Below are 18,726 nucleotides of genomic sequence, written 5' to 3'. Positions count from 1 at the left end.
TTAATTTACCATATAAGTATAAGTTTATTTCTGGGCTCTCTATTCTGTTCTATTGATCTATGTTTTTGTGTCAATACTTTACAGTTTTGATTACTGTTGCTCAGCAGTGTAATTTTAAATCAAGGAGTGTGGTACCTCCAGCTTTGTTCTTCTTTCTCAAAATTGCTTTAGCTGTTTGGGGTCTTTTGTTTTTCCACACAAATTTTAGAATTATTTGTTCTAGTACTGTGAAAATGCCATTGGCATTTTGATATGGATTGCATTGTTCCATAGATTACCTTGGTTAGTATGGTCACTTTAACAGTATTAATTCTTCTAATCCATGAGCATTATATATCTTTCCATTTGTTTGGTCATCTTCAATTTATTTCATCAACGATGAATAGTTTTCAGTGTATAGGTCTTTCACCTCCTTGGTTAAATTTATTCATAGTATTTTATTCTTTTAATGCAATTGTAAATGGGGTTGTTAGTTTCTTTTTCTGATAGTTTATTAATGTGTAGATATGCATCAGATTTCTGTTATATTGATTTTGTACGCTGTGACTTGAATACATTTATTAATGTGTTCTAATAGATTTTCAACTCTTTAGGGTTTTCTATAAATAGTGTCATGTCATCTGCAAATAATGACAGTTTTACTTCTTCCTTTCCAATTTATATGCATGCCTTTATCTCTTTTTCTTGTCTAATTGCTGTGGTTATGACTTCCAATACTCCTCATGTTTTGCTTTTTCCAAAATTTTTCATGTAGTTGATTTCTAGTCTCATACTGTTGTGGTGGGAAAAGATGCTTGACAAGATTTCTATCTTGTAAAATTTATTGAGACTTGTTTTGTGGCTTAGCATGTGATTTATCCTGGAGAATGTTTCATGTGCACTTGAAAATAATGTGTGTTCTGCTGCTTTTGGATTGAATGTTCTATATATATCTATTAAACTTATCTGATCTAATGTATTGTGGTTACCATGGGTTCATATATAAAAACCTATTTATATAGCAGTCTATTTTAAGTTAAAGTTCACTTACATTCAAATGCATTCTAAAAGCACTACAGTTTTATTTCCCTGCACCATGTTTTATGTTTTGACATCATATTTTATGTCTTTTTACTTTTTGTATCACTTAATTATTTTACATATACATAATTTTACTACTTTTGTCTTTTGACCTTCATACTAGCTTTATAGGTAGTTGATCTTTACTATATGTTTGCCTTAACCAGTGAGATTTTTTTCTTTCATAATATTCTTGTTTTAAAAAACCTCTGTTTAAAGAAATCTCTTTAACATGCCTTGTAAGGTGCCAAATTTCTTTCAGCTTTTGCTTTTTATCTCTCTTTCAATTCTGAATGATAGCCTTGCCAGGCAGAGTATTATTGTTTGTAATTTTTTTTTTCATTCAGCACTTTGAAAGTATTATGCAATTCCTTATGGCCTATAAAGTTTCTACTGAAACATCAGCTGATAGTCTTATAGGGGTTTCTTCATATGTAACTAAAATTTTTTTCTTGCTGCTTTGAAGTCTGTCTCTTTAACTTTTGACATATTAATTATAATGTGTCTTGTTGTGTGTCTCTTTGTTTTCATCTTGTTTGGGACTCTCTGTGCTTCCTGTACTTGAATATCTGTTTCCCTTGGCAGACTGGAGAATTTTTAGTCATTATTTCTTCAAATAGATTCTCTGTCTCTTCTCTCTCTCTTCTTCTGGGATGCCCCTATAATTCAAATGTTAGTATGCTTGATGTTCCAGAGGGCACTGAAACTTTCATCATTTTCTTGACTGTTTTTTTCTTTTGCTGTTCTGATTGTGTGGTTTTCACTACTCTCTCTTCTAGATAGCTGAACTGTTAATCTGTCTCCTCACTGGTGTATTTTTTATTTCAGTTATTGTATTTTCATTTATGACTGACTTTTTATATTTTCTCTCTCTTTGTTGAAGTTCTTACTGGGGTCATCCATTCTTCTGAGTTTGGTGAGCATATTTAAGACTTTTAATTTGATTTTTTTTCTAATAACTTGCTTATATTTGTTACATTTAGTTCTTTTTAGGATGTTTGTCTTTTTCTTTCATTTGGAAGGTATCCCTTTGTCTCCTAATTTTGTGTAACTGTGTTTGTTTCTATGTAATGAGTATATCAGCTATGTCTCCCAGTTTTAAAAGAGTGGCCTCAGGTAGAAGGTGTCTGTGAAGCCCAGAGGCAAAATTCCCACCCTGTTCACCAGAGTCAGGTGCTCCAGGGGTATCCCCAGTGTGGGCTGCATGCACACTCCTATTGTAGTTGTGTTGCAATTGCTGTGAGTGTGCTTTGGGGAAGCATTGGCTCCCAGGCTGGCTGGCTGCAAGGCCCAATTGCAACTGCTATGAACACTTTGCTGGGTGGGGCTGGTTCCTGGTCCAGCTGTGTATGAGGTCAGCCATGGTTGCTGTGTGTGTGCTGGTGTGTGGGGCTGGCCCCTTGGAGTGGGAACCACTTTGGAGGCGAGTAGTGCTGGCAAACACCACTTGCCATGTGAGGCCGAGTTGGACCCCTAGGAGCTCCAGAGCGGTGCCAGTGTCAGCTGGATTTGCCTGCTGGGTAGGGTGGGGTGGAAACTATTTTGGAAGAGCTGGCTGGGCAGGTCACATGGTGTTAGGTAGGTTGATTGAGAGTGACAGAAATAGTATCTGCACTGGGCCAGCTAGGTGGAAGGAAAGTTTAAGAAAATTGGTGCCCACCAGCATTTCCTACCCTGGAGAAAAATTCCAACAGATCCCTGTTCCTCTGGCTCATGCCCTAATATTAGTCAATGAATCTTCTTTTTGAATGGCCCAGGTGCTTTTCAAGCTGCTGTCTCTTTTCTGGGACTCAGAGTGAGTGAGTTTGTACAGACTCACTCCCTTCAAGAGTGGGAATCTTGGTTTCCCACAGCCTTCTGGGTCTCCTGGATGTAAGTCTGCTGGTTTTCAGAGCCAGACATTACAGGAGTTCATTTTCCTGGTATAAGTTCCCTTGTCTTGGGAACCCAATGTGGGACTTGAACCATTAACTCCTCTGGGGGGAACTCCATGGTTGTGAAATCATTCCCACTTGTGAGTTGCTGCATCAAGGGTGTGGGTTCTGACTAGACCACATCTTTGCCCCTCCTACATCTCTTGATCTGGCCTTCTCTTTATATCTTTAGTTGTATAAAATCTGTTCTGCTAATCTTCAAGTCATTCTCAGAGATATTTAATCTATATGTAGTTGTAGTTTTGATGTGTCCACGGGAAGAAGTGAGCTCAGGATCTTCTTACTGTGCCACCTTGATCTGGACCTGGTCTCAAGAAAATTGAATCAGACTTTTCATTGATCTACTCTATTGTTCCTTACCAATTATATACAGTAACACAAGGTTAGAAAATATAATTTTTGCAAGCAAGCTGCTTACATTTTAATTGGAGAGACAGATAAATGGACAAGAAATGCCCACATATTGTGGGAGGTAGAATGTAATCAAAGCCTGAGACTTTGGGATCCTTCCTTTCCTTCCTAGCTTTTCTTAATCTTAAGTCTCTTCATGGTGCTCAGACTTCTCTCCTTGGTTTACTTTCTTTCTCTTATATTTTCCATCCTTACCACCCTTCCATCTACACTTACCTGTTTCCATATTTATTCTTAATTGATAACAAACCATTCCTAATATGTGAGTAAATGAATAGGCTGCCCTTCTTACACAACATTGCTAAAAATTTTAAGTTTAGTTATGATTCTAAAGAGGTATTTTCTTCTCCAACTTTCACTTAAAAATAAACTTTGAGTGACAACTCCAGATATTTTACTAGGCAAATGTGGCACCCTAAAAAAAATCATAGTCATCTAGGGCCAATTAATATCTGCTTTGGGGGAATATACAATTTATAATAATTTCTTAACTTATATAAGATTTTGAAGTTTCATGAATGTTTTCAGGTATGATTTATCATTTGATATTTATATCAAGCTTATAAAAACTAATTCATTATAATTTATAGATGAGGAAACAAAGGACCAGGCCAGAGTCACACAGCTAGTAAATAATAGAATTTCAACCACATCTACTTGCAATTTTCAAATCTAGTGCTTTTTCCAAGATTTTTACTGCTTCTCCAATTCCAAAGGCCAGGTTTCTGAAAGTGCTAGTATTTGACTTGAGTGAAAGGAAGGAAGGAAGAAAGAAAGAAAGTAAGGTAGGGAAGGAGTGAAAAGAAGAGTGAAGGGAGGAAGGAGAGAAAAGAAGAAAGGAAAGAGTGAAGAAAGGAAGGAAGGAAAGAAGAAGAGAGGGAAATGAAGGAAGAAAAAAGGAAGGAAAGAAGGTAATATAATGTAAGAATATCAATTAAGGTACAGGTGGGAGTTGAGTCAGCCGACTGAAGATGCCCTATGTCAAGTGTGGTACCCAAGAGGATGTAAGTTTTTTCCATAGACTCTTCTTTTATTGCTTTTCCCAGCAGCAAGTCAAAAGTAAGAGAATTCACTAAGTTAAAATAGTTGGCTAAGTACAGAATTTCCTTTGTCATATTGAAGCTTGAGTTAATAAATTAGAAAAGTAACAGCTGTAGAGGCATCTGTAGTTTCATAAGTTTAAGATCTCTAAAGCAGTACGGCATATTTATCAGATGATTAGCTAGGTAGAGACTTTATAAAAGATTACCTCTCTGCTGTTTGATGATCTTTGATTAAGGTAGAACAGCTTTAGTTCTGAAAGATAAAATTAACTTAAAGTAGGCTTAATATATTATTCATATCTATAAAAAGAACAGATCAGAGGTAGAAAAATTTAGTGATTTGGGTACTAATCTATAAGGAAGCTATTTTTGATTAAACCAGCCCCCACTAGTATCTCTCCTTTCTTGTTTTCCATATTAATTATTGAATCTACTTTATAGATTTCATCATTTTGCTTGTAGTTTACTGTGGTAATCTTATTTCCCTTCTGGATATTTATCTTGCTATCAGTGACATGTCAAATACTTTTTAAAATGAATTCCTGATAATATTTATCAGAATAATTGCATAAAGAAATTCAGAAGTACCCATTTTAATTAAAATACCTTGAAAATTTTATCAAACGGATAACTTTCTTTAAGAAAAAATCAAATAAAATCTCCTACTTTATTCTCTTTCTTATATAAGGAGATGATTTCAAATAAAGCTATCCACAAGAGTTGTCTTCAACCATCTCATCTTCTTCATAGAATGCTGCATACAGTGAAATCTCTTTAAACTAATATTGCTATTTCAAATAATTAGAACTTAGAAAAGGTGTGATTCTTAGTTAATTTTCCCTACAGTTCTTTAATAAAAATATTTTTTTAAAATGTATAGATCAAGGAAGGTATATTTCATATTGTTACAATACTGAATCTTACAAACCATGGATATGGTACCTCTTTCCATTTATTAAGTCTTCTCTAATTTCTCTCATGTCTAGTAGTTTTGTTTGTAGAGAGTTTGCATATCTCGTGTTAAATTTATTCTGGGTATTTGATGTATTTTAAAGCAATTTAAAAGTTATAAGTATACAGTTTTTATTTTCCAAATTTTGCTTATATTTAGAAATAAATTTGATGTTTATTTTAATATTGTGTACACAAACATTGCTGAAATTACCAATTAATTTTACTAATTTTCCTAAATTATATCATACACAAACAATGACAATTTTTTCCTTCTATTCCAATACTTTTCCTATTTATTTATTTAACCCCAATGCACTGGCCAAGATCCCCAGAAAAATGATGAATAGTGGTGGTGATAGTGACATTCTTATCTCATTCATCTCAAAGGGCAGCTTTCAATAGTTAACCATTAAATGGGATGTTTGCTAGGGGTTTTGTTGGTATCTTTTATCAAATTGAGGAAGTTTCCTTCTATTCCTAGCTGCTAAGAGCTTTTTTTATCATGATAAGGTATTGGACTTTATCAAATACCTTTTATGAATCTATTTTTAAAAATATTTTATTGAAGTATAGTTGATTTACAATGTTGTATTAGTTTCAGGTATACAGCAAAGTGAATCAGTTATACATATACATATAGCCATTCTTTTTCAGATTTCTTTTCCCCATAAAAATATTGATAATTTAAATCTACTTAAGTCTAATTTTGTATTATTTTTTCTTGAATTTTCGTCAATATATTTTCTTGAAATATGTTTTGGATATGGTCAGCATTGCTGTCAGGCTAAGAAACTTAAGCAAAATGTTCTTTTCCTCCAAAGTGGTATATTCTCTTCATAATAAGTTACAATGTGTGGAATAGTTATTGTACTTCATAGTGATAAAGAAACTAGTGACTTGAATGGCCATACTTCCTCTTAAAATGAGAAAATTTAGTCAAGTAATATTTAATCATCTTGCTGATACCGTAAATGTATGGGAAATGTCCACTGTAGGAAAGCAATACTTTGAACATTTACATTTTTCATACATTTTTATGAAAATAGAAGCTTAAAAGGAAATTTATCAACTTGGATTTAATTCTAGATCCAAGTTGATAAACAGAGACATATTTCAGGTGTAACTTGGAACCACTGAAAGGAATAGTTGTGTTTGTCCAAAAACATCTGAAATAATTAACTTAGTTATTTATTTTTTCAACATTGTCTTGTCCAAAATTATTTATCATTGCTTTGCTTTCAAGATGTTTCTTTTTCTGTCCTAAGAGAAAGAAAACATCATTCTGTACAATGCACCTAATACATTACACAAGCATACAATGTAAACATTTTTAGCATTTTTCCATTTTAGGCAACCTATCTTTCTAAGGCTAATTTATCTTATAAGCTGAATAGTACATTCATTTTAACCCGGTAAGGTTTCCACTCTAGGTAGAAATACTGGATCATAAATTTAAAAATTATTAGCTATCAGAACATTTTTAAAAATCAAACTTCTGTTTAGCATTAGTTCAGTGGACCAAGAGGTAAGAGCTATGGGCTTCTGTTCTCCACACCCTGTGGTGTGACATGATGACAGTGTGACCTGGTTACCTGATTTCACTAAGACATGAAGGCTCTTCCTGTACCTGTGACCATGACCTCACAGTTCCATCCTTCATCTCTTGTTTGTTCTCATTGTGATTAGTCCAACATGCTTTCAAGACAGCTCTCTTAAATTCAACCCAAACTACCAGACTACATAAAGTGTATCTTGCGTCTTAAACAATTTAATCTGCTGAATAAACAGCGGGTAAATTTTGTCCTTGTGCCTGGATGAAATCTTTGTCTCAGGCAGGCCCAATACTCTTCTGGAACCTTGAGGTAGTGTCAGTAACCCTGGGTGAAGAGTTCTGGGGTCAGAAAACTGTGTGTTATTCTCTGGCAACTCACATGGGCAAGCTTCTTTTGTGCTGTTGTGTCTTGGTGAAAACGTTAATGTTAACATCCTGTTTCACTGCTTCACCACAGCTGTCAGGACTGATAAAGGTGCCAAACTAGAGCAGGTGGGTAATGAGAGGTAGAGAGTTTCAGCTTCATGTGCTCCTTGAATCTTGAATTTGACTTAGAGGTTCTTTTTGACTCTGCTTCAAACCCCAGCTTCTTCTCAGTCCATGACTCTCTTCCTATTTCCCTGAATTCCATTTTACTTTTCCACTGTGGTGCAGGGCAGGTACCAGTTGTATTCTCTGGATAGCCAAAACAATTGACTCAATTTTTATTTTATTGTATTAAAATTTTTTCTTTCAATTTTCAGATTCAATATATTCTATGTTCCTAGCTGTTTGGGAAATCAAAGTCTCTTAAGACACGGACTATGCCCTTCAGATTCTTACAATGTAGTTTGTCTATTTATTCAACACAACTTTGCCAGATGTTTTATTGAAGAGTAATATATTTATATGAGAAAACACAAAATATGACATAATTTAAGTCATAAAATATTTGGTACTCTTGTCAGTGGCTATGGAAGATGAGTGAGAAGAGTGTAATGTAATGGAAAGAGCACACTATCTAGCCTAAAACTTTGTTAATGAAAGAATGATCCACATGGATCAGCAATGCCAGTGCTACCAGGAGCTTGTTAGAAATGCAGACTCTCAGAACCCAACCTATACTTACCAAATTAGAATCTGCATCTTAACAAATCTTCAATTAAGCTTGGAAAAGCACTGCTCAAGAACAATTGGATTATTACTTACATGTTTAGTCTATAATATATTTTCTTCCAAACTGTGAAACCCTGAATTTTCTTTTTTTAAATTTTAAATTTTTTAAAATTTTTACTCAAGTATAGTTGATTTACAATGTTGTGTTAATTTCTGATGTATAGTAAAGTGATTCAGTTATATCTATATATACATTCTTTTTTTAATATTCTTTTCCATTATGGTTTATCACAGGATATTGAATATAGTTCCCTGTGCTACACAATAGGATCTTGTTGTTTATCCTTTCTATATATAATAGTTTACATCTGCTAACCCCAATCTCCCACTCCATCCCTCCCCCAACCCCCTCCCTGTTGGCAACCATATGTCTGTGAGTCTGTTTCTGTTTCATAGATAGGTTCATTTGTGTCATTTTTTAGATTCCACATATAAGTGATATCATATGGTATTTGTCTTTCTCTTTCTGACTTACTTCCCTTAATATGATAATCTCTAGTTGTATCCATGTTGCTGCAAATGGCATTATTTCATTCTTTTTTATAGCTGAGTAGTATTCCATGGTACAATATATATGTACCACATCTTCTTTATCCATTCATCTGTTGATAGACATTTAGGTTATTTCCATGTCTTGGATATTGTGAATAGTGCTGCTATGAACATAGGGGTGCATGTTTCCAAATGATCATGAGTATCGACATACTAAAGATGTTGGTAGTAATGCAGGGATGGCTTTGTTGAATTTTGTTTACACTATATTTTGCTTTCACAATGACTTTATTATGTGTATGCAAGCATGTGCACATACACACACACAGAGATATATATTTTTTCTGGGCTCTTAGGCCCACTGCTAAAAGCAGTAGTATGCAGTATACATAATTACCATGTTTTTTGAATTAGATGTTATGGGAGATGAAAAGGTAAATAACATAGTCTCTTGACCCAGGGAAGAAGTCTTCTGGAGAAAAGATCTACCAGACATATGAATAAATAAATAAATGCAATGTTAGAGGAACAATAAAAAAGATGACATTAAAAATACTCCATGGATCTTGCATTTTAAAATCAATTCTACTAAGATACCATTTATATACAATAAAATGCAACCATTTTTAAAAAAGAACACTTGGATTTAAGTCCTTTTGGAGCCACTTATAAGTGAGCACAAATACCTCTCTGATGACAATGATTAATATCAGCTTCACAGGCTCATAATAAGGTTAAATTGAAGATAATGCATGTGAAACCCTTTATAAATTACCAAGTAATACACACATCAAAGTTATCTGTATTTTCAGCAAAACTTTCACGATAATCTGTGTAATAGGCAAGCAATCTGAATATCTCTTTTGGTCCCTGGCTTCTACTTAGCTAAACTTTCTCTCTCTCTCATAAGGACACATTATTTTTTTTTTGCAGTACGCAGGCCTCTGTCGGCACCTCTCCTGTTGCAGAGCACAGGCTCTGGACGCGCAGGCTCAGCGGCCATGGCTCACGGGCCTAGCCGCTCCGTGGCATGTGGGATCTTCCCAGACCGGGGCACGAACCTGTGTCCCCTGCATTGTCAGGTGGACTCTCAACCACTGCACCACCAGGGAAACCCATAAGGACACATTTTTTAAACTACATTCCTGGGTTCTTTTCTGAGGTGTTTTTACTTCTGTTTTTGTTTTTTCCACTTTAGAACTCCTGAGCCATTCTACTTCTCCTGGAAGAGTCAGTAAGATCTTCTTTAAAAAAAACCCTTTATCAATTAAGACTTAACAATTAACTATTATCATTAATATAGACAATTATTTAATATAAAAAAATCATACTCAAAAGTGATCACATACTTAAGCTCAGGAAATAGGAGTAATCTCTCACAAAATATATGGGATTCTAATTTGTTAGAAATTCAGAAGCATGTGGAGATTTAATTTTTGTAATATTAATCTTGTATCCCATTGGAATGTTGGTACGAGGCAAACAATATCTGATTCAGTCTGCCAAGCTATTCCCCCTCCACTTCTCACTACATAATGTACTTCAAAGACACAAAACATTAACAATTCATACCATCACTTACAACTAAGATTGATGGTTAACCCAGTTCCAAACTATGGAGCAATTTCCTACTAACCACAAGGCTTAGAGGTCAGAATTAAGAGTTACAATTGCTGACCAAAGTATTTTTCCTTTCAAATAGTTTATTTCCAAAGAATCACATACAGAATATTTAAGGATTAACATACCAGTTTTTCTAGTTATTTGTTGCTTTTGGTAGGGTGGAAAGATGGAGGAAGAGGCAAAGGCTGCCACGTTACATGTGTTTGAGACAAGCTTGTAGTTGATACAATTTCTAGTTGAAAAAAATATTTTAAATTCGGATAATTAAGTTTCATGTCAAAAAGTTTATTTTAGTTGTAAATATTAAAATGACAACTAGTTCACATATTTTGTCTTCGTCTGGGACATAGTAGGGGTAATTGATATACTTAGAACTTGTACTTCTTAAAAAGTTAGGTACATAATGCTCATTGTTATCATTCATGCCCCCCCCCCAAATATAACTTGTGGGAAAACATTGACTCACAAGCTGCTTTATTATCTAGAATTTATTCACTGTTTATTAATTCAAAAGGAAGTGAGTGCATCCCCATTGCATCTGACTTTTTCTATGACATTTATGTTATCCAGTTATTGTGACATAAAAAGCAAATATGTTCATATTATATAATGCATTTGATTGGGGTGACATTGTTAGATGCTATCTATGTTTATTAAGTCATCTGCAATTTTTTCAATACCACTAAGTGATAGGTGAGGGCTAGCAAATTGGATTACTCATATTTGGAGAATCAAAGGATATATTTAATGTTTAATTTTTCTTAAGAGACATGTTTATTTAATCTAAATGTTATACAGTGACTTTCATAATTGCTTCCAAGATTTTTCTCTCTTTGGAACCTGAAATTTTACAACTATGTTAATTAATAACAATGTTTTGCAGTTCTGTGGCACCTTTTTGTCTGAGAATCTCAGTGTTTACTTAATGTTCATCATATCTTTGGGGAGATGTGATTCTGTGATGTTTTCTTTTCTACTTTTTTTTTTTTAAATACAAATAGTGCATTAATTCAAAGTCCCCACATTTTGTCCAGTAATTCATTTGCGTGGTACATTGTGCAAATAAAAAGAGGATCTCACTCAGCTGTTCTCAGGGAGCCTGAATGGGCCCTAATTACTATCCTGCTTGCATTTGGTGAAGGTGCAACTGGAGTCATTAGTAAGCATGCAAAAGCATTTCATAGGCTTCTTGGAGGTAAAGATCATGCTTTTACCTTCTTTTATTTTTCACATCATAGGTATAACCAAAGTCACTGTGAACTCCAAATATACACATTCTACAGGATAATGGAATGATAAATTTGTAGGCTAAGATGAACTACAGTCATGGAGAACTTTGAGAACTACAGATTAAGGCTAGATTCCTTGTGTTAGCAACCTACTGTTGCATAACAAATTACCACAAACTCAGAGGCTTCAAACAACACACATTTATTATCTTATAACATCTGTGGGTCCAAAGTTTGGGGACAACTTAACTGAGTTCTCTGCTTAGTATCTCAAAAAACTTCAACCAAATTGTTAGCCGGGCTATGTTCACATCTGGAGGCTGACGGGGGATAAATTCACTTCCAAGCTTACTCATGTTGTCAAAAGATTTCATTTCCTTTTGGTTGTAGGACTGAGGACCCTGGCTAGTTGCTGGCTGTTGGATGGAGATCACTTCCAGAACATAGAGACCACTCTCAGCTCCTTGCCAGGTGGGCCTTCCAATATGGTCACTTTTTCAAAGTTAGCTAGGGAAACAGACTCTGGAATGAATCTACTAAAAAGGCACAGTCTTATAAATGTAATACAAACATAGGAGTGACATCCCTTCACCTTTGCCATTTTCTACTAGGTAGAAGCAAGTGAAAGGCTTTTCCCACACTCAATGGAAGACAATTGCACAAGGCCATGAGCATGAGGAGGTGGGGATTATAAGGACCACTGTAGAGTCTGCTCACACTACTCTTTAACCTGCCTATATTGACTGAGATTAGGGAAAGCTGCAGATAGTGGGAAAGCTAAGTTAATAGTTACTAAAGCAAAATAGAACTTTATTTTTCTCTCATGTGTAAAAAGAGGAAGATAAATCCAGAAGAAGGCATGTCATGACTGATATGGCAGTCCCTCCTGTTCATCTCGGGCCTATACTCTCTCTTTGTCCTGTGCAATTTTTAATATATCTTTCAGTCACAGCTTCTAGTCTTAAGGTCACCTCATGGTTCAGTATGGCTATTGATACTTATAGTCATCACCAGCATAAAGGAGTAAAAGTAGATGGAAAAGATGTTCAACCCAGCTGAAACAGTTCCCATAGCCTTCCTGTATAGTCCACAAAATAGTCCATCAATTTGGACAAAACTTACATATAGCTGAGGGTTACATATAGCTTAGTTACACAAAGCTGAAAGGGAGGTTGAAAAATGTAGTCTTTAGATGAAGCTACTGTTGCCCCAATTAAATCAGGGTTCTTTTACTAAAGAAGAAAATAAGCATAGTTATCAGGTAGTAACTTGCTATTTCTGCCATGCTGGCATTGAAAGCTCCTTATAAGCTTGCACTGACAAAATGTTGAACCTCACTGTCCAGTACTAACCTGCTATGGAAACCATGCACCTGGGTCTGCATTCAGCCACCCCTAGACAGAGAAACTATGTTGATCTCTTCCTGTGCTAGTCCAGGTGTCTTCACCATGGAATGTTCCATACATTGACTCTCCCATCTTTGCCAGAGTTCCTGCATTGGTAACATGTGCAGTGAATCAATCAATAGTGCTTGGGCTGTGCTTTGTTTTGACTAACTCCATCCTTCATCTTCAACCCTTGGATCCCAAAGCTCTTGAGTTGGAATCCTGGCCTAGTGCCTGCCTCCTTTCTACTGTGTGATTTATTATCTGCTCTGGAATCTGCATCACTGTGCACTGGCTTCATTTCAGGACACAGATCACTTCCTTTTGTGCCAGGTCCTTGTTTGGGTGAGTCATGTTCTCCATTCCCATGCTCTTGGTTACCATGCTATTCTGTCAGCTACAGCTGTGACTCACTCCAGTGTCTGCCATGTCTCATTGTCTGGGTATAGTTTACAGTTTATCTACCTGCAGCCTCAGCCTGCCACTCCTACAGCAATAATCCATGCCATACCAGAGGTTGAACAGCTGGCAGTACTAGCCTAGGTGTGTGGTAGGTACTTGGTAAATATTTGAAATGGGTTTAATGAGTACTGCATTTTAGGAGAAGATTCTTTGATCTTACTAATGCCAGCTTCCCTCACAAACTCAGGTTATGCTTTTTTCTTCTCCAAAAATATTCCAGTACAAGTCTAAAAGCATTTAGGTCTCAGGCAATGGTCTTGGGACCTAACGTTGTCAATTCCCCAAATAATTTGGGTGGGAATCTCAATGAGTGGTGAAGTATTGGAGGTGGTGGTGTTTAGCGCTTTGAGTCCCCAGGAATATGGCTGCTGAGGTTGTGATTGTCAGGACAAAGGGAAGGGAAATCAGAATTCTGTTGAGCTGCCTGGGTCTGCTGCCCAACCTTTTCATTTCCCATTGTTGCCTCAAATCTCCTTTCTTCTTACTCTTCCACCACTGTTGCTGGAGATCCTACAAATGTTTTACTCCCGTCGAATTTCACTCTGTTATATGATTGCCTTAGTTTATCCCACTCTCCAAGTTCATCTCCCTGCCCCAATGTCTGACCCACATTGACCCGTAGGTTCCTAGTATGAAGTTGCAAGTATAGTGGCAAAAAATCTCACCCTCTCCACTCAAAACAGTTAGGACATCACAGTCTCAGTTTTAATTCACACTACAAATATTTATGAAACCTTGCCTTGTGTAAGACACTGTTCTTGGGGTTTGGGAGACAAGGCTGAATGAAAGAATGTCCTTAATCTCAAGTCATTTATGATCTAGAGAAAGACAGAAACAATGAACAGGGAAATGAATGGACAGACAGGAAAACATCACGTAATGATAAATGCATTGCAGGGAATTAAAATAAGCTATTGTATTAGTGAGTGACTTAGGTTTAAATAGTTAAGAAAGACCTCTGAAAAATTAAAATATGTGTCGGGAGAGACCTTCAAGATGACAGAGGAGTAAGATGGGGAGATCACCTTCCTCCCCACAAATAAATCAGAAATACATCTACATGAGGAACAACTCCTACAGAACACCTACTGAACACTGACAGAAGACCTCAGACTTCCCAGAATATATATGTATTTTTTTCCTTTTGCTCTTTTTGTGAGTGTGTATGTGTGTGCTTCTTTGGGTGATTTTGCCTGTATAGCTTTGCTTTCACCATTTGTCCTAGGATTCTGTCTGTCCTTTTTTTTTTTTTTATAGTATAGTTTTTAGTGCTTGTTATCATTGGTGGATTTGTTTTTTGGTTTGGTTGCTCTCTTCTTTCTTTCTGTCTTATTTTTTTCCTTTTTTTTTTTTTTGCGGTACACAGACCTCTCACTTTTGTGGCCTCTCCTGTTGTGGAGCACAGGTTCTGGACGCGCAGGCTCAGCGGCCATGGCTCATGGACCCAGCCACTCCACAGCATGTGACATCTTCCCAGATCAGGGCACGAACTTGTGTCCTTTGCAACGGCAGGCGGACCCTCAACCACTGTGCCACCAGGGAAGCCCTTTTTTTCCCTTCTTTTTTTAATAACTTTTTAATTTTTAATAATTTTTTCTTATTTTAATAACTTTCTTTTTTCTTTCTTTCTTTCTTTCTTTCTTTCTTTTTCTTTCTCCCTTTTCTTCTGAGCCATCTGCTGACAGGATCTTGGTGCTCAGGCCGGGTGTCAGACCTGTGCCTCTGAGGTGGGAGAGCTGAGTTAGGGACATTGGTCCACCAGAGACCTCCTGGCTCCATGTAATATAGAAAGGCAAAAGCTCTCCCAGAGATCTCCATCTCAATGCTAAGACCCAGCCCCACTTAACGACCAGCAAGCTACAGTGCTGGACACCCCATGCCAAACAGCTAACAAGACAGGAACACAACCCCACCCATTAGCAGAGAGGCTGCCTATAATCTTAATAAGGTCACAGACACACCAAAATATACCACTGGACACAGTCCTGCCCACCAGAAAGACTAGATCCAGCCTAATCCAACACAACACAGACACCAGTCCCCTCCACCAGGAAGCCTACACAACCCACTGAATCAACCTTAGCCACTGGGGGCAGACACCAAAAACAACGAGAACTACAAACATGCAGCCTGCAAAAAGGAGACCACAAACACATTATGTTAAGCAAAATGAGAAGAAAGAGAAACAGACAGCAGATGAAGGAGCAAGGTAAAAACCCACCAGACCAAACAAATGAGGAGGAAATAGGCAGTCTACCTGAAAAAGAATTCAGATTAATGAAAGTAAAGATGATCCAAAATCTTGGAAATAGAATGGAGAAAATATAAAAAAACATTTAACAAGGACCTAGAAGAACTAAAGAGCAAACAAACTATGATAAACAACACAATAAATGAAGTTAAAAATTCTCTAGAAGGAATCAATAGCAGAATAACTGAGGAAAAAGAACGTATAAGTGACCTGGAAGATAAAATAGTGGAAATAACTACTGTAGAGCAGAATAAAGAAAAAAGAATGAAAAGAACTGAGGACAGTCTCAAAGACCTCTGGGACAACATTAAATGCACCAACATTCGAATTAAAGGGGTCCCAGAAGAAGAAGAGAAAAAGAAAGTGACTGAGAAATACTTTGAAGAGATTATAGTTGAAAACTTCCCGAATATGGGAAAGGAAATAGTCAATCAAGTCCAGGAAGTGCAGAGAGTTCCATACAGGATAAATCCAAAGAGAAATAAGCCAAGACACATTTCAATCAAACCATCAACAATTAATCACAAAGAAAAAATATTAAAAGCAGCAAGGGAAAAGCAACAAATAAACTACAAGGGAATCCCCATAAGGTCAACAGCTGATCTTTCAGCAGAAACTCTGCAAGCCAGAAGGGACTGGCAGGACATATTTAAAGTGATGAAAGGGAAAAACCTATAATCAACATTACACTACCCAGCAAGGATCTCATTCAGATTAGACAGAGAAATTAAAAGATTTACAGGCAAGCAAAAGCTAAGAGAATACAGCACTACCAAACCAGCTTTACAACAAATGTTAAAGGAACTTCTCTAGGCAGGAAACACAAGAGAAGGAAAAGACTTCCAATAACAAACTCCCCAAAATTAAGAAAATGGTAATAGGAACATACATATTGATAACTATCTTAAATGTAAATGGATTAAATGCTCCCACCAAAAGACATAGACTGGCTAAATGGATACAAAAATAAGACCTGTATATATGTGGTCTACAAGAGACCCACTTCAGACCTAGGGATGCATACAGACTGAAAGTGAGGGGATGGAAAAAGATACTCCATGCAAATGGAAATCAAAAGAAAGCTGGAGTAGCAATTCTCATATCAGACAAAAAAGACTTTAAAATAAAGACTATTACAAGAGACAAAGAAGGACACTACATAATGATCAAGGGATCAATCCAATAAGATATAACAGTTGTAAATATTTATGCACCCAACATAGGAACACCTCAATTCATAAGGCTAATGCTAACATCCATAAAAGGGGAAATCAACAGTATTACAATCATAGTTGGGGACTTTAACACCCCACTTTCACCAATGGAGAGATCATCCAGAATGAGAAAAAATAAGGAAACACAAGCTTTAAGTGATACATTAAACAAGGTAGAGTTAATTGATATTTATAGGACATTCCATCAAAAACAACAGAATACAATTTCTTCACAAGAGCTCATGGAACATTCTGCTGGAGAGATCACACCTTGAGTCACAAATAAAGCCTTGGTAAATTTAAGAAAACTGAAATTGTATCAAGTCTCTTTTCCGACCACAATGCTGTGAGACTAGATATCAATTACCGGAAAAAAAATCTGTAAAAAATACAAACACATGGAGGCTAAACAATACACTACTAAATAACCAAGAGGTCACTGAAGAAATGAAAGAGGAAATCAAAAAATGCCTAGAAACAAACGACAATGACAACATGACAACCCAAAACCTATGGGATGCAGCAAAAGCAGTTCTAAGAGAGAAGATTATAACAAAATAATCCTACCTCAAGAAACACCTCGGAAAGCAACCTAACCTTACACCTAAAGCAATTAGAGAAAGAAGAACAACAAAAAGACCCCCAAAAGTTAGCAGAAGGAAAGAAATAATAAAGATCAGATCAGAAATAAATGAAAAAGAAATGAAGGAAACGATAGTAAAGTTCAGTAAAACAAAGAGCTGATTCTTTGAGAAGATAAATAAAATTCATAAACCATTAGCCAGACTCATCAAGAAAAAAGAATTGCTAGACTCATCAAATTAATAGAATTAGAAATGAAAAAGGAGAAGTAACAACTGACAAGGCAGAAATACAGAGGATCAGGAGAGATTACCACAAGCAACTATATGCCAGTAAAACGGAAAACCTGGAAGAAATGCACAAATTCTTAGAAAAGCACAATCTTCCAAGATTGAACCAGGAAGAAATAGAAAATATAAACAGACCAATCAGAAGCACTAAAATTGAAACTGTGATTAAAAATCTTCCAACAAACAAAAACCCAGGCTTCACAGGCGAATTCTATAAAAGTTTAGAGAAGAGCTAACACGTAACCTTCTCAACTATTCCAAAATATAACAGAGGGAGGAACACTCCCAAACTCATTCTATGAGGCCACCATCACCTTGATACCAAAACAGACAAAGATGTCACAAAGAAATAAATCTATAGGCCAATATCACTGATGAACATAGATGCAAAGTTCCTCAACAAAATGCTAACAAACAGAATCCAACAGCACATTAAAAGGATCATACACCATGATCAAGTGAGGTTTATCCCAGGAATGCAAGGATTCTTCAATGTACACAAATCAATCAATGTGATAAATCATATTAACAAATTGAAGGAGAAAATCCATATGATTATCTCAATAGATGCAGAAAAGCTTTTGAGAATATTCAAAACCCATTTATGATAAAAACCCTCCACAAAGTAGGCATAGAGGGAACTTACCTCAACATGATAAAGGCCATATATGACAAACCTACAGCCAACATCGTTTTCAATGGTTAAAAACTGAAACCATTTCCTCTAAGATTAGTAACAGGACAAGGTTGCCCACTCTCACCACTGTTATTCAACATAGTTTTGGAAGTTTTAGCCACAGCAATCAGAGAAGAAAAAGAAATAAAAGGAATCCAAATCAGAAAAGAAGAAGTAAAGCTGTCACTTTTTGCAGATGATATGATACTATACATAGAGAATCCTAAAGATGCTACCAGAAAACTACTAGAGCTAATCAATGAATTTGGTAAAGTAGCAGGATACAAAATTAATGCACAGAAATCTCTGGCATTCCTATACACCAAGGATGAAAAATCTGAAAGAGAAATTAAGGAAATACTCCCATTTATCTTTGCAAGAAAAAGAATATAATATCTAGGAATAAACCTAGCT

General features: G+C 36.0%; 1 long non-coding RNA gene across 1 annotated transcript; it reads left to right on the top strand.

The window, feature by feature from the left end:
- Nucleotides 1-611: 611 nt before the first annotated feature.
- On the top strand, nucleotides 612-14,307 carry LOC113609970 (uncharacterized). Its single transcript, XR_003428893.1, has 3 exons — nucleotides 612-724; nucleotides 12,624-12,636; nucleotides 14,296-14,307. It is a non-coding gene; the product is annotated as an uncharacterized LOC113609970 (long non-coding RNA).
- The last annotated feature ends 4,419 nt before the right edge of the window (nucleotides 14,308-18,726 follow it).

The sequence above is a fragment of the Aethalodelphis obliquidens genome, unplaced genomic scaffold (genome assembly GCF_003676395.1).
Source record: "Aethalodelphis obliquidens isolate GAN/ISIS:26980383/991018 unplaced genomic scaffold, ASM367639v1 scaffold60, whole genome shotgun sequence".
Classification (NCBI taxonomy): Eukaryota; Metazoa; Chordata; class Mammalia; order Artiodactyla; family Delphinidae; genus Aethalodelphis; species Aethalodelphis obliquidens.
This window is presented reverse-complemented; position numbering and strand designations above follow the sequence as displayed.